Here is a 12,973-nt window from a genome sequence, read left to right as displayed (position 1 = left end):
ACTGCACTCTGCTTTACTGCACTTTGCAGATACTGCTTTTTTTTTTAATTGAAGGTTTGTGGCAAACCTGTGTCAAGCAAGTCTATCAGCACCATTTTTCCAATACTGTGTGTTCATTTTGTGTCTCTGTGCCACATTTTGGTAATTCTTGCAATATTTCAAAGTTTTTCATGATTATTTTATCTGTTTTGGTGATCTGTACTCAGTGATCTTTGATGTTACTGTTGTAATTGTTTTGGGGTACCACAAACTGCACCCGTGTAAGACAGAGAATTTAATAAGTGTAATTGTGTGTTCTGATTGCTCCATTGCTGTACTAACTGGCCATTCCCCCATCTCTCTCTCTCTCCCTCTCTTTCTCTCACCCTCGGGCCTTCCTGTTGCCTGAGACACAACAATATTGAAATTAGGCCAATTAATAATTCTACAGTGACCTCTAAGTGTTTAAGTGAAAGGAAGATTTGCATGTTCCTCACTTTAAATTCAAAGCTAGAAATTATTAAGCCTAGTGAGGAAGCCATGTTGAAAGCCAAGAAGGGCTGAAAGCTAGACCTCTTATACCAAACAGTTGCCCAAGTCATGAATGCAAAGAAAAAGTTCTTAAGGGAAATTGAAGGTGATATTACAGGGAACACACAAATGATAAGAAAGCAAAATAGTTTTCTTGCTGATATGGAGAAAGTGTTATTGGTCTGGATAGAAGATCAAAGCAGTGACAACACTCCCTTAAGTCAAAGCCAAATCCAGAGCAAGGCCCTAACACTCTTCAGTTCTATGAAGGCAGAGAGAGGTGAGGAAGCTGCAGAAGAAAAGGTGAAGCCTATGGAGATTTCTGCAAGGTGAAGCAGAAAGTCCCAAAGCAGAAGCTGCAGCAAGTTATCCAGAAGATCTAGCTAAGATCATTGATGAAGGTGGCTACAATAAACAACAGATTTTTAATATAGACAAAATAGCCTCATACTGGAAGAAGATACCATCTAGGACTTTCATACTAGAGAGAAGTCAATGCCTGGATTCAAATCTTCAAAGAACAGGCTGAATCTTTTGTTAGGGGATAATGCAGCTGGTGACTTTAAGTTGAAGCCAATGCTCATTTGCCCATTCTGAAAATCCTAGGGCCCTAAAAAACTATGCTAAATAGAGTTTGTTTGTGCTGTATCAGTGGAACAACATAGCCCTGGATGACAGCACATTGGTTTACAGCATGGTTTACTGGATATTTTAAGCTTGCTGTTGAGACCTACTGCTCAGAAAAAAAAAAATTCTTTTCAAAATTTTACTGCTCATTGACAATGCAACTCATTGCCAAAGAGCTCTGATGGAGATTTATAAGGAGATAAATGTTTTTATGCCTGCTAACCCAATATTCATTCTGCAGCCCCTGGATCAAGGAATAATTTTGACTTTCAAGTCTCATTATTTAAGAAATGCATTTTGTAAAGCTATAGCCACCAAAGATAGTGATTCTGATGGATCTGGGCAAAGTAAATGGAAATCTTCCGGAAAGGATTTACCATTCTAGATGCCATTATGATTATTCATGATTCATGGGAGATCAAACTATAAAATTAAAAGGAGTTTGGAAGAAGTTGATTCCAATCCTCATGGATAACTTTAAGGGGTTCAAGACTCCAGTGGAGAAAGTAACTGTAGATGTGGTGGGAATAGCAAGAGAACTAGAAGTGGAGCCTGAAGGAGTGACTGAATTGCTGCAACCTCATGATCAAACTTGGATGGATGAGAAGTTGCTTCTTATGGATGAGTAAAGGATGTGGTTTCTTGAGATGGAATCTACTCCTGGTGAAGATGCTGTGAACACTGTTGAAATGACAACAAAAGATTATGAATATTGCATTAACTTGGTTGATAGCAGTAGTAGGGTTTGAGAAGATTACTCCAGTTTTGAAAGAAGTTCTACTGTGAGTAAAATGCTATCAAACAGCATCATATGCTACAGGGAAATCTTCATGAAAGGAAGAGTCAATCAAGGTGGCAAACTTCATTGTTTTCTTAGTTTAAGAACTGGGCGCTGTGGCTCGCACCTGTAATCCCAGTATTTTGGGAGGCCGAGTCGGGCAGATCACCTGAGGTTGGGAGTTTGAGACCAGCCTGACCAACATGGAGAAACCCCATCTCTACTAAAAATACAAAACACCTGGGCGTGGTGGCGCATGCCTGTAATCCCAGCTACTTAGGAGGCTGAGGCAGGAGAATTGATTGAACCTGGGAGGCGGAGGTTGCAGTGAGCCGAGATCCTGCCACTGTACTCCAGCCTGGGCAACAAGAGTGAAACTCCATCTCAAAAAAAAAAGAAAGAAAGAAAGAAAGAAAGAAATTGTCATGGCCACCCCAAACCTGGAGCAACTACCACCTTGATCAGTCAGCAGCCATTAGTGTCCAGGCAAGACCTCCGCCAGCAAAAAGTTATGACTCCCTGAAGGCTCAGATGATTGTTAACATTTTTAGCAATAAAGCATGTTTTAATTAAGATGTTTTTAGACATAATGCTATTGCACACTTAATAGACTACAGTACAGGGTAAACATAACTTTTGTATGCATTTTGAAACCAAAAAACTTGTGTGACTGACTTTATTGCAATTTTCACTTTATTGCAGTAGTCTGGAACCAAACCCACAGTAGCTCCAAATGATGCTTGCCTGTGGAAGTTCTTGAAAAACTGTAACATGTCATGTGAACTAAAGATTGTCACTAAAAACTTCAGTGTTTCAGAAGTGCTGGAAGGGTTCTTACAGACTCTCAAGACAAACCCACTTGTATAGCAGAATGAGAAAACTGAGGCAGAGAGGCAAAGTGATCAGCCCAAGAGCACATGGTTCATTTAGTGGCTGATCTAGGATTAGGACTCAGCCCTCCTAACTTCTAAGTGGGCAATCTTTCTGCTACAGAATTATAGCATCATTATCACTGAACTGTTGAAAGGGGGCTAACCATAACCCCTCCCTCCTTTTCCATCTTTTAGACCTCTCCCTGCATCCCTCTTGCCCCTGTTTACTAAATGTAGAGAGTTTGCCTGGCCCAGGCTTGAGAAAAAGCTGAGTGGTCCTTGCAGCTGTGGGCCACCTGACTACTGAGTGGAGCAGACACAGCCTGGACTGCCTGCAAGGAGCCCCTAGGTCTAGCTCGATTTTGGAAAATTTGACAAACGTTAGGAGCAGGAACACTGGGGATGTCTGTCAGAGTGAATGGGATCTGTCCTCTCCAGAGACACCAGGAACTGAACCTACCCTGGCTGTAGATTACTGGCCTTTTCCAGCAAGAACCAAATATTGCTGTGGACAATTTGAACACTTTCCAAAGAACAAAAGACCTTAGGCATATGTGTGGTTGTCTGTGTGTGTCCTTTGAGCAGAGGGAGAGAGAAGAGCATTTGAGGTGAAATAGTATGATGTGGGGGAAAGTGACACATAGTATAGTCAATGATCCGGTCTCTCTGCATTAGGAGAGGGTCTTTGGGGAGAGAGAGAGAGAGGGGTGGAAGGAGAGAAAGAGACTCTCAAGAATGTGGATTGGAGGCTGGCTGTATGTAGAGACTTTGTTCCCAGAACATTTGAAATCTGGTGGTGGTGTCACTATCTAGTGAACTTCTTTCTGGAGCTTCAGCTTCCAGAAAGTAAATTAATAATAAGAGGACATTTGGGAGGCTGAGGTGGGCTGATCACTTGAGGTCAGGAGTTCAAGACCAGCCTGGCCAACGTGGTGAAACCTTGTCTCTACTAAAAATACAAATATTAGCCAGGCATGGTGGCACGTGCCTGTAATCCCAGCTACTCGGGAGGCTGAAGCGGGAGAATCTCTTGAACCTGGGAGGCAGAGGTTGCAGTGAGCCCAGATTGCTCCACTACCCTCCAGCCTGAGAGGGCAACAGATGTCTCAAAATAAAATAATAACAATATAAGAGGACAGTTGCTCAGTGCTCTGTGGATAAGTTTTATCAGGGCTCGATAGCTCCTAGAACAGAGTCTGTTACTGTCAGACACGAGCTGGCTCCTGCTCACAGGGGAGCCGGCACTGCAGGATGCACTCCAGGATGCCTGACTCTCGCAACATTGCTGGTTCAGCACAAACCTGGCCAACTGGGAAATGGCCCAACCTCTTTTGCTTAAAGTTAGGAAATGAGGGAAAATCCACAATGCTGTGTGTGGTACAGTAGAAAGATGTCTGTACCAGGTGAGATGAGATGAGATGAGATGAGATGAGATGAGATGAGATGCCTGGCTCCAGTCCTGGCTCTGCCATTAACTGGCCATATGACCGCAGATAAATCCCTTCTCTCTGAATCTAGTTTTCTTGCCTATAAAATGAAGAGGCTTGATTGGGTGACAATATCAAGGAATACTTTGGAAGCATTAGCTCTGTGCTAGGCTCTGAGCTAAGGGACTTACAAGCATTAGTTCATTCAAATCTCTCACCAATCCTATCAGCTAGGTATTGTTTTTAAGCCCATTTTACAGATGAGGTAATTGAGGCACAGAGGGTTTAAGTAACTTGCATAAGGTGCTGATACCAGGATTAAAACCCAGGTTTGCCTTTGAAGTCAGTGTTCTTAACTGTGGCATTGTATTGGATCATCTTTGAGGTCTGACATTCTAAAATTTCTTTCTGGAAGAGAAAGGCACCGAGGAATGGGAGAGAGGGAAAGAAGAGAGGGACAGAGAATAATTTCTTGCATGGTAAAAATTGGAGGCCTTCTTTTATTGTAAGAACAAATGGGTGCGTGCATGGTGGGGTGTGGCGGTGAGGAGCTGCATGATGAGATATCTTCTCACTGCATATTTTTCAAACATTTTCTATTTTGCCATCAAGGAGTCTCTCAGCAAGGGAGACTGTTGTATTGCCGACAGGAGCAAAAACTTCCACATGTACCTTTCTCCAACTCCCCACCCACGACACATTCTGAAAAAATAAAATTTAAGGTGCTCAAACCATTTTTTTTATTGCCAAAAGAGAGCACCTGGCACTAAAAGCTTACTTTTTCCATGTGTCTTAATCTGCTTTGGGTTGTCAAAGCCTCTTGTTTTCATGCAACTGGAAATAAGAAAGATTCAATGTCTTCAGTATCTCCCAATGTCAAGGATTCAATTTGTTGGAGTCATTTCCAAAACCACCAGCAATTCTACTCCAGGAAAGTGCCTTTCAGACCAGACATTGCTACAGCACAGTCAGCAGAGGGCGCAGGCATTGGGGAAGTTTCTCACTTGAATACTGCCTGTGTGTCTTTGTGGCAGGAGAGTTCGTGTGTCTGTACCTGTAAGCAGGAAGAGCAGCTTATGCCTCGGGCTTGCGCAAAAGCAGGACTGCACACTAACACCACCATCTGCTTTGCTTGTTACTGAGCCCAGGCTTTGGAAGCAGACAAAGCAAGGTCTGAATTCCCAACTCTGCAACTTAACAGATGATTGCATGACATTGGGGATGTGCCACAGCTTCAGATTCCTTCACTACAGAAAAGAAAGAATGATTTCCTTGCAGAATGATCTGAAGATTCCACGAGACCATCTTCAGGATGAGTGCTTTCTATATATTACACAGCCCAGTGCTTGACATCAAGTAAGCCCTCATTACGGGTAGCCTGGCTAAATCCCACTTTATGCCATGCACTGCTCTAAGTGCTTTAAATGTAATAGGAAATAGGCCCAGACAGGGAAAGGAATTTGTCCAAGGCCACACAGCAGGTAATCATGGAACTAAGCATGCTGAAGCTCAGGAAGTCTCTCTACAAAATCTGTAATCTTGGCTGGGCACCGTGGCTCACGCCTGCAATCCCAGCACTTTGGGAGGCTGAGGCGGGTGGATTGCTTGAGTTCAGGAGTTCGAAACCAGCCTGGCCAATATGGCAAAACTCCATCTATTAAAAATACAAAAATTAACCAGGCATGGTGGCTTGCACCTGTAGCCCCAGCTACTCAGGAAGCCGAGGCATGAGAGTCACTTGAACCTGGGAGGCGGAGGTTGCAGTGAGCTGAGATTGTGCCACTGTACTCCAGCCTGGGCGACAGAGCAAGACTCTGTCTCAAAAGAATCTGTGATCTTAAACACAATTCTCAGCTGCCGTGTATAGTTTACATATATATTATTGTGTATATTAACAGACTGAAATACATTCTGAAGGTCATTCACACTGATGTGTATTTTAATTGTTCAGGACTGTTGCTGAAGCTTCCACCTGTCCTCACTTCTTACTCTGTGATTAGGGGCTCAACTACTGAAAGGCTACAAAATAAATATACTCTTTGATACATAGTTTCCTTATCTGCAAAATGAAGTTATTAGTTATTAGAAAATTAAATAAAAGCATATGTGAAAATGCATGACACACAGTAAAAGCTTAATAATTAATTAACATTTTATTATAAGAAGAGAGAGTATACCATAGCAAATATGTCATAAATCTGATTCCTTCCCTCCGTTAGTCTCCATGAGTTTTCTTTTTTAGATTTATAGTCACAGGGGCCTCCCTCTGCAGTGCTCCTTTCTTTAATGTTTTATTTCCTGTACTAGGACTGCCAGACTTTCTGAATCAGTTTCCATCCTGGAACTTCCTCAAGAGCCATCAGGGAAGGATTTAGGCTGTGGCTTAGTAGAATAAAGGCAGACCTTTAATCTCAGGTTCTTGTTTAAGGTGAATTTGTCTCCATTCCTAAAGACTCTTGTCTTGTTCCCAGCCCATTAAGTGCCCTGGAAACCCACAGAAGAAAAACACATATTAAAGATGCAATTAAATTTACGTCTGTTCCAAGACACAGAGACACTCGTCTGATCTTCCTTTCAGGTTTAACAAGCTTCTTTTTTAGGAGAGCCTCCAAATGAAACCCCATTACTGAAGTCTTGGGAAACACCACTCATTCATTCACAGAAAAATCTAGATGCTTAGTTTCATTGATCCTATTTCAGGAACAAAAAGTCTGAGGCCTCAAGAGGGCTCTTCCTCAAAAGGGCAAGACACAAGTATAGGAATCTCAGAGTCTTCCTGACCGCAGACGTGTGCACTGCAATGGCTCAGGCAAGAGACAGTGGTGGCTTAGAATAGAGTGGGGATGGTGGACAAGGAAAGAAGTGGTGGGCTGAAGTTTGTTTTGGAGATAGAACCATCAGAACAGGCTAGCAGATTAGATGGGAATGAAGGAAAGGAAGAATCAGGGATGACTCCTGGATTTGTCTCAGTCTGAGACAAATCTGTCTCTGTCTGAGTCCTGTGTGAAATGCTGCAAGTTCAAGGTTATTTCTGCGTAGGGCATTGTTTGTGATAAAAAGCTTGGAAATAGCCAACAATAAGAGATGGCTAAATAATTATGTCTATGCAATGGAATGTGATGGTGCCAGGTTAAAACAATAAAAAAGCTCCAAAGAAAAACATGTAGACCGTATTGCTGACTCGAAAAATGCGGAACAGTATGTATAGTATGCTATCATTTGTATAACATACAAGGTGAAAGTATACATAGCCCCATTTGCTTATATATGAATAGGATGTCTCTGGAAGGATATACCAAGAAGTTGGTGGCATTAGGTACTTTTGGGGAAAAGTTGGTGGGTGAGGACAGGGTGAGAAAGAAGCTTGTTGTCTACTATTTTGTACTCTCTGAATTTTGAGTCATGTGGCTGTGTTGCTTTATTAGTTTTCTGTTACTGCTATAACAAATGATCACAAATGTAGTGGCTTAAAACAGTGCAAATTTATTATCTGACAGTTCTGTAGGGTAGAAGTTTGACACAGGCCTCACTGGGCTAAAAGAAAGGGATTGGTGAACTGCATTCCTTTCTGGAGGCTGGAGGGGAGACTGTTTCTTGGTCTTTTCTAGCTTCTAGAGTCTCCCTGCAGGCCTTGGCTCATGGCCCCTTCCTCTGTCTTCACAGTCAGCAGAGTGTCTCTGACTCTTACCCCAAATTCATGTCTCCCTCTGACCACAGAGGGGAAAGGTTACCCACTTTTAAAGACTCCTGTGACTAGATTCAACCCATCCAGATAATCCAAGATAACTCACCTCCAGGTTGTTAACTTAATTACATTTACAGAGTCCTATTTGCCATGTAAAGTCACATATTAACAGATTCCAGGGATTAGATATGAGCATGTTTTGGGGCCATTATTCTGCCCATCACAATTACTTATTCAAAAACAATTTAAAATGCAATGAAAAAATAGTGACTCCTCAGCTTTTTGATTTGAGCCATCAGGTAGATAATTTACGGAGTACAGGGATTGAGGCAGCAGGAACAGGTTGGAGGGAGCAGAGAGTCGAGAGGCCTGTTTGAGCATATTAAGTTGAGATGCCAGTAGACTTTTCAGGGGTGACATCAGCTTGACCCTTGAATGTGTGGGTCTGGTGGTCATAGGCTTGTTAGGGCTGGAGATATTAATTTGGGAGATTATCAGTGAATAGAAAGTGGTTAGAGTCATGAAACTGGCCAAGAGCACCCAGAGAGAGTTTGTAGAAGAAGGAGAAGCCCTAGGACTGTGCTCTGAAGACTGCAGGTAGGTGAAGGAAGAAGAGGAAGCCAAGGAGGCCAAGAAGGAGCACCAGTGGGGATGCAGAAAAACCCCATTACCTCCTCCAGGAGGCTTCCCCATGCAGCCTGGATCTAAAGAGCCTCCATCCTACTCCCTAGTTGCCTCTATCACACGCCCTCGTTCATTTGGTTTATAGGATGATCACAGTCCGTAATTCTCTTGTTTTGTTTCTTTGCTTATTGCCTGTCTTTCCCCACCGTATTGTAAGTTTCATGACAGCAGAGCTTCACCCATCTTGATCATTGCTGTACCCCCAGCACCTAGTCCAATGCCTGGCTCAGAGTAGGCACTCAATAAATGTTTGTCGAATGAATGAGCAAGTGAATGGATGGACGAAAACAAATTTAATTCCTCTACCCTCAATCCATAAACAAAGAAAATGGTGCTAAAATGTAAAAGTTGAGGGGGAAAAAAAGCGCAGCTCTTTTATATCCTCCACAGACTGTTCCTCATGTTAGGGTCACATAGGAGTTGTCTACTGAAAGCACCAGGAAGATACCTCTGTTCCACCTGCGCCACCTTGCTTGAAATCCTACCATTGTCCGGTCATTCCCTGGAGTAGGCATCACCCTCTTAGCACAGTGCCCACTAGCTAGTAAGCACTCAATCCATTTGAGTTCTTCTTTTTTAAAATTATTATTCAGTCTTTAAAAAATGCAAATATCCCTGCGAAAGATGGCCCACAAAGTATTAACTCCTTACTGTGAATTCGTGTCTCAGCAGAAATAGCTGAGGAAGAACCTGGTTTTTCCTTAAACTGGTTGTTTCCCCGACCAGCAGCACATAGCTTGGTTTTTGCATTATCTGAGATGAGTCTACAGGGATGGGGTTGCAGAAAGGCGGAAAGGGCTTTCCAGAAAATGCTAGGGAATCTAAAGCAAACTTCAATATCTGGTTTTGCCGAGGCTCATGCCTGCACAGCATGAAAATTGCTCTACAAGCCACATCAGCCACTGGCTTTTCATTTTGGGGCGGTGTGAGTCTCCCTGTGAGCTGAGCCAGGCAGTGGAGGAAATGAAGAGGCTCTCAAGGGAGGGGCAAGGGAAAGAGACTGGGCAGGGTGGGTGCAGCTGGCAGTGAGAGACTCTGCCTTTTCAACATGGATGGCTCCTCCCGCTGCCGCTGCTGCTCCAGGAGACAGGTAAACATTCTGTGCAGGGTTGAGACTTCTCTTTCAGTTTCTTTCCCACTTGTCTGGAATTTGGGCTCACATAATATAAAGTGGGCACTCTGTAGTCTAAAGGGATTAGAAAGCAAGGCATCCCCCTCTTCCCTTGAACGGTTTTCTAGGGTGCTATATGTCCCAAACCCCCAAATCGATTACATCGCCTGACAACTGCTTGTGTGGACAATGGGAAGGAATATTGTGCTTGGGGTATGTCTAAGGCTTATAGGAAAAGGCTTGAGCTGCAGGTTAAGTATCTTATGATAAGCAGTGTGGGAACCCACACGCAAATGTGTATTGCTGGGTGAATGTTCTCCATCTGTTCTAGATCCCTAACTAGATACTGAGTCCCTTGAGGGTAAACCCATGCTCTAATCTAGACTTTTTGGTCCCCCAACACCAAGCACAGTGGATGGACATGGGGATTTACCTACACTTCTACACCTGTGCTGTCCAGGATGGTGAGAACTTGAATTGAAGTGTACTCCAAGTGTAAAATATACCCTGATTTTGAAGACTCAGTAGGAAAAAAGAACAAAAACTACTAATAATTTTTAAATGAGAACAAGTTCATATAATAGCATTTTGATATATTGCGTTAAATTAAATGTACTATTAAGATTAATGTTACATGCTTGTTTTTACTTCTTAAGTGTGGCTACTAAAACATTTTAAATTACACATGTGGCTTGTGTTGTTTCTACTGAACATCTCTGGTTTATATTGCGCTGGCCTCCCCTCTCCCATCCTTTCTTGCTCTCTTTAAACTCTAATCAGACTAGAGATGCCCTTCTCACTGGGCGTCTAAAGCCCTCGGAATCTTTTATTGGTCAGAGCAGGATCTCCTGGGTATTTTGTATTTGTCCAATCACTGATATTCCTTAGCAAATGTGTTGATCATGTCATTTAAGCCTTCCCTATAATTGCATCCTTTGTTCTAAGGTAAAGAAATTCAGGCTGGGTGCAGTGGCTCATGCTTGTAATCCCAGCACTTTGGGAGGCCGAGACAGGTGGATCACCTGAGGTCAGGAGTTCAAGACCAGCTTGGCCAACATGATGAAACCTCGTCTCTACTAAAAATACAAAAATTAGCCAGGTGTGGTTGTGCACGCCTGTAGTCCCAGCTACTCAGGAGGCTGAGGCAGGAGAATCGCTGGAACCTGGGAGGTGGAGGTTGTGTGAGCCAAAATCAAGCCACTGCACTCCATCCTGGCTGACTAAGACTTCATCTCAAAAAAAAAAAAGAAAAAGAAAAAGAAAAAAAAAGGAAATTCAGGCAGCAGCAATTAGGAGAGGGATTGACTTTAACTGAGCATCTAAGTTACCAGCTTTACAAATGTTATCTTCTTTAAATCTATTTTCATTTGGTTAGATAGGCATTGTTTTCTCTGCTTTTTTCAGATAAAGAGACTAAGACTCAAGAGCTCTGATAACCTGCCCCACCCCAAATCATCCACCTAGTCAGAGGTGCAGGGTCAGGGCTTGAACCCTGGTGCACCTGACTCAAAGAGCAAGTTTTTCCCCCACCAGTAGCACATGGCAGGCAGGTTTTTCCCCCACCAGTAGCATGTGACTTCATATTTTGCATAATTTGAGATGAATCTACAGGGGTCCCCCCACTCATTTGTGTGTTCTATTGTACCTGCCTATGGAAGGGGCTCATTAAGGACACCTTGTCTTATTTATTCTTTATCACAGATTTCTAGATTGTGCAAGGAATAAGTCCATCCAGGTCTTGGAGCACCTAGGTACATTCTAGTGCTGGCATGGTCCCTAATTTACTAAGTGCCTAGGACAAGTAGCTTCTCATCTCTATAAAACAAAGAGAACTTTTACAGTTTGTGATCCTAAGCCTGTTAGGTGGGGAAAGTGGAAATTGAATTAGGCTGCCTTTGTCGTTTTTTGATTGTTTTAGAGACAAGTTCTCACTGTTGCCCAGGCTGAAGTGTCGTGCTATTTATAGGCATGATCATAGCTCACTGCAGCCTCCAACTCCTGGGTTCAAGCAAGCTTCCTGCTTCAGCCTCTCAAGTAGCTGGGACTACAGGTGTTCACCACTGCACTTGGCTGGCCTTATAGCTTAATTCCTAATGGGTTACACCTGGAATTAGAGGATTTTTTTTTTCTAAATAAGAATCTTTTTTTTAAAAAAATCTGAGAGCCTATTATTTCTTCATGTCAACATTTCTGTTGAATGCGCTGAACATTAAATTCCAGACAAGTGAGTCCACGTGGTGTGGGTGGGCAGAAAACCTGAAGTTCATTTTCAAGGATTAGAGGGCTTTTGAAGGCTGCCCACTCAGCAGGCGGTTTCCAGAGCGGCTTCACGCTGGTGCATGTCTTAGAAGTTGCGATCTGGTATCATTGCTCTAATAGCTAGAAATCCTCATTACCTGTTTAGCGGATCGGAGAGGAGAGCCAGATCCTTTCATAAGCCTGCTTATTAATCCTCCCTGAAAAGCCATGTTATTAGAGCAGCATCAAAGCTGGGACGCCCTTAGGAGCTCCCCCTTTAAGACTCTGACAGCCTCTTCCTTTTTCAAAACTGGATGTAAAGCATGAATAGAGTCCAGCCTGGGGCTCTTCCCAGCTGTGCTCATTAATCCAAAGGCAGTTAAGCCCCCATATCCACCGCTCCCCCTAACTCAGGCTTTACCCAAATTTCTTTATTCAATGCCTGCTGATTGCTGCTAAGAAGGCCTATGAAGATTAATTTTCCAAATGAGTTGCCATTTCTTGTTCCAAATCCTTGGAGGGTAAATTTAAGTGTCCCGTAGTTAGATCTTGCAAATGGATTTCGGGCTGAATAGTGATTTTTATCTGTTCAGCTAGGCTGAGCCATACATTAATTCACTTCAAGTCTTTGAGACTTGATGTGTAAAAAAAAAAAAACCAAAAAAACATGGGTGAGGGAATACATCCTTTATCTACTTCCCTTTGAAATTTGGTTCTGGGATTTGAAGGTGGCATTAGGGAAAAGGGACAGAAAGAATTGTTAGTAAGGCCTTGAGAACCTATTTCTTAGGCATGTCTATTACCAGCAAGGGCCTGCCTGTTTCTCCATGCATCCCCCGACTACTCCTAACACCGTGTAGCTGTAAATAAAAGGAGGAAAAACATTTCATATGAACAAGGGTCCGATTGAGTTACTTCTGGAAAACAGACAAACTCTCCCAGATCTTTCTTCTTTTTTGTGTGTGTGGCGGAGGGGGAGACAGAGTCTCACTCTGTTGCCCAGGCTGGAGTACAGTGGCGTGATCTTGGCTCACTGCAACC

This window comes from Gorilla gorilla, chromosome 1, assembly GCF_029281585.2.
Source record: "Gorilla gorilla gorilla isolate KB3781 chromosome 1, NHGRI_mGorGor1-v2.1_pri, whole genome shotgun sequence".
NCBI classification, from domain to species: Eukaryota; Metazoa; Chordata; class Mammalia; order Primates; family Hominidae; genus Gorilla; species Gorilla gorilla.
The sequence above is the reverse complement of the archived record's forward strand: the minus strand, read 5'-3'. Positions refer to the sequence as shown.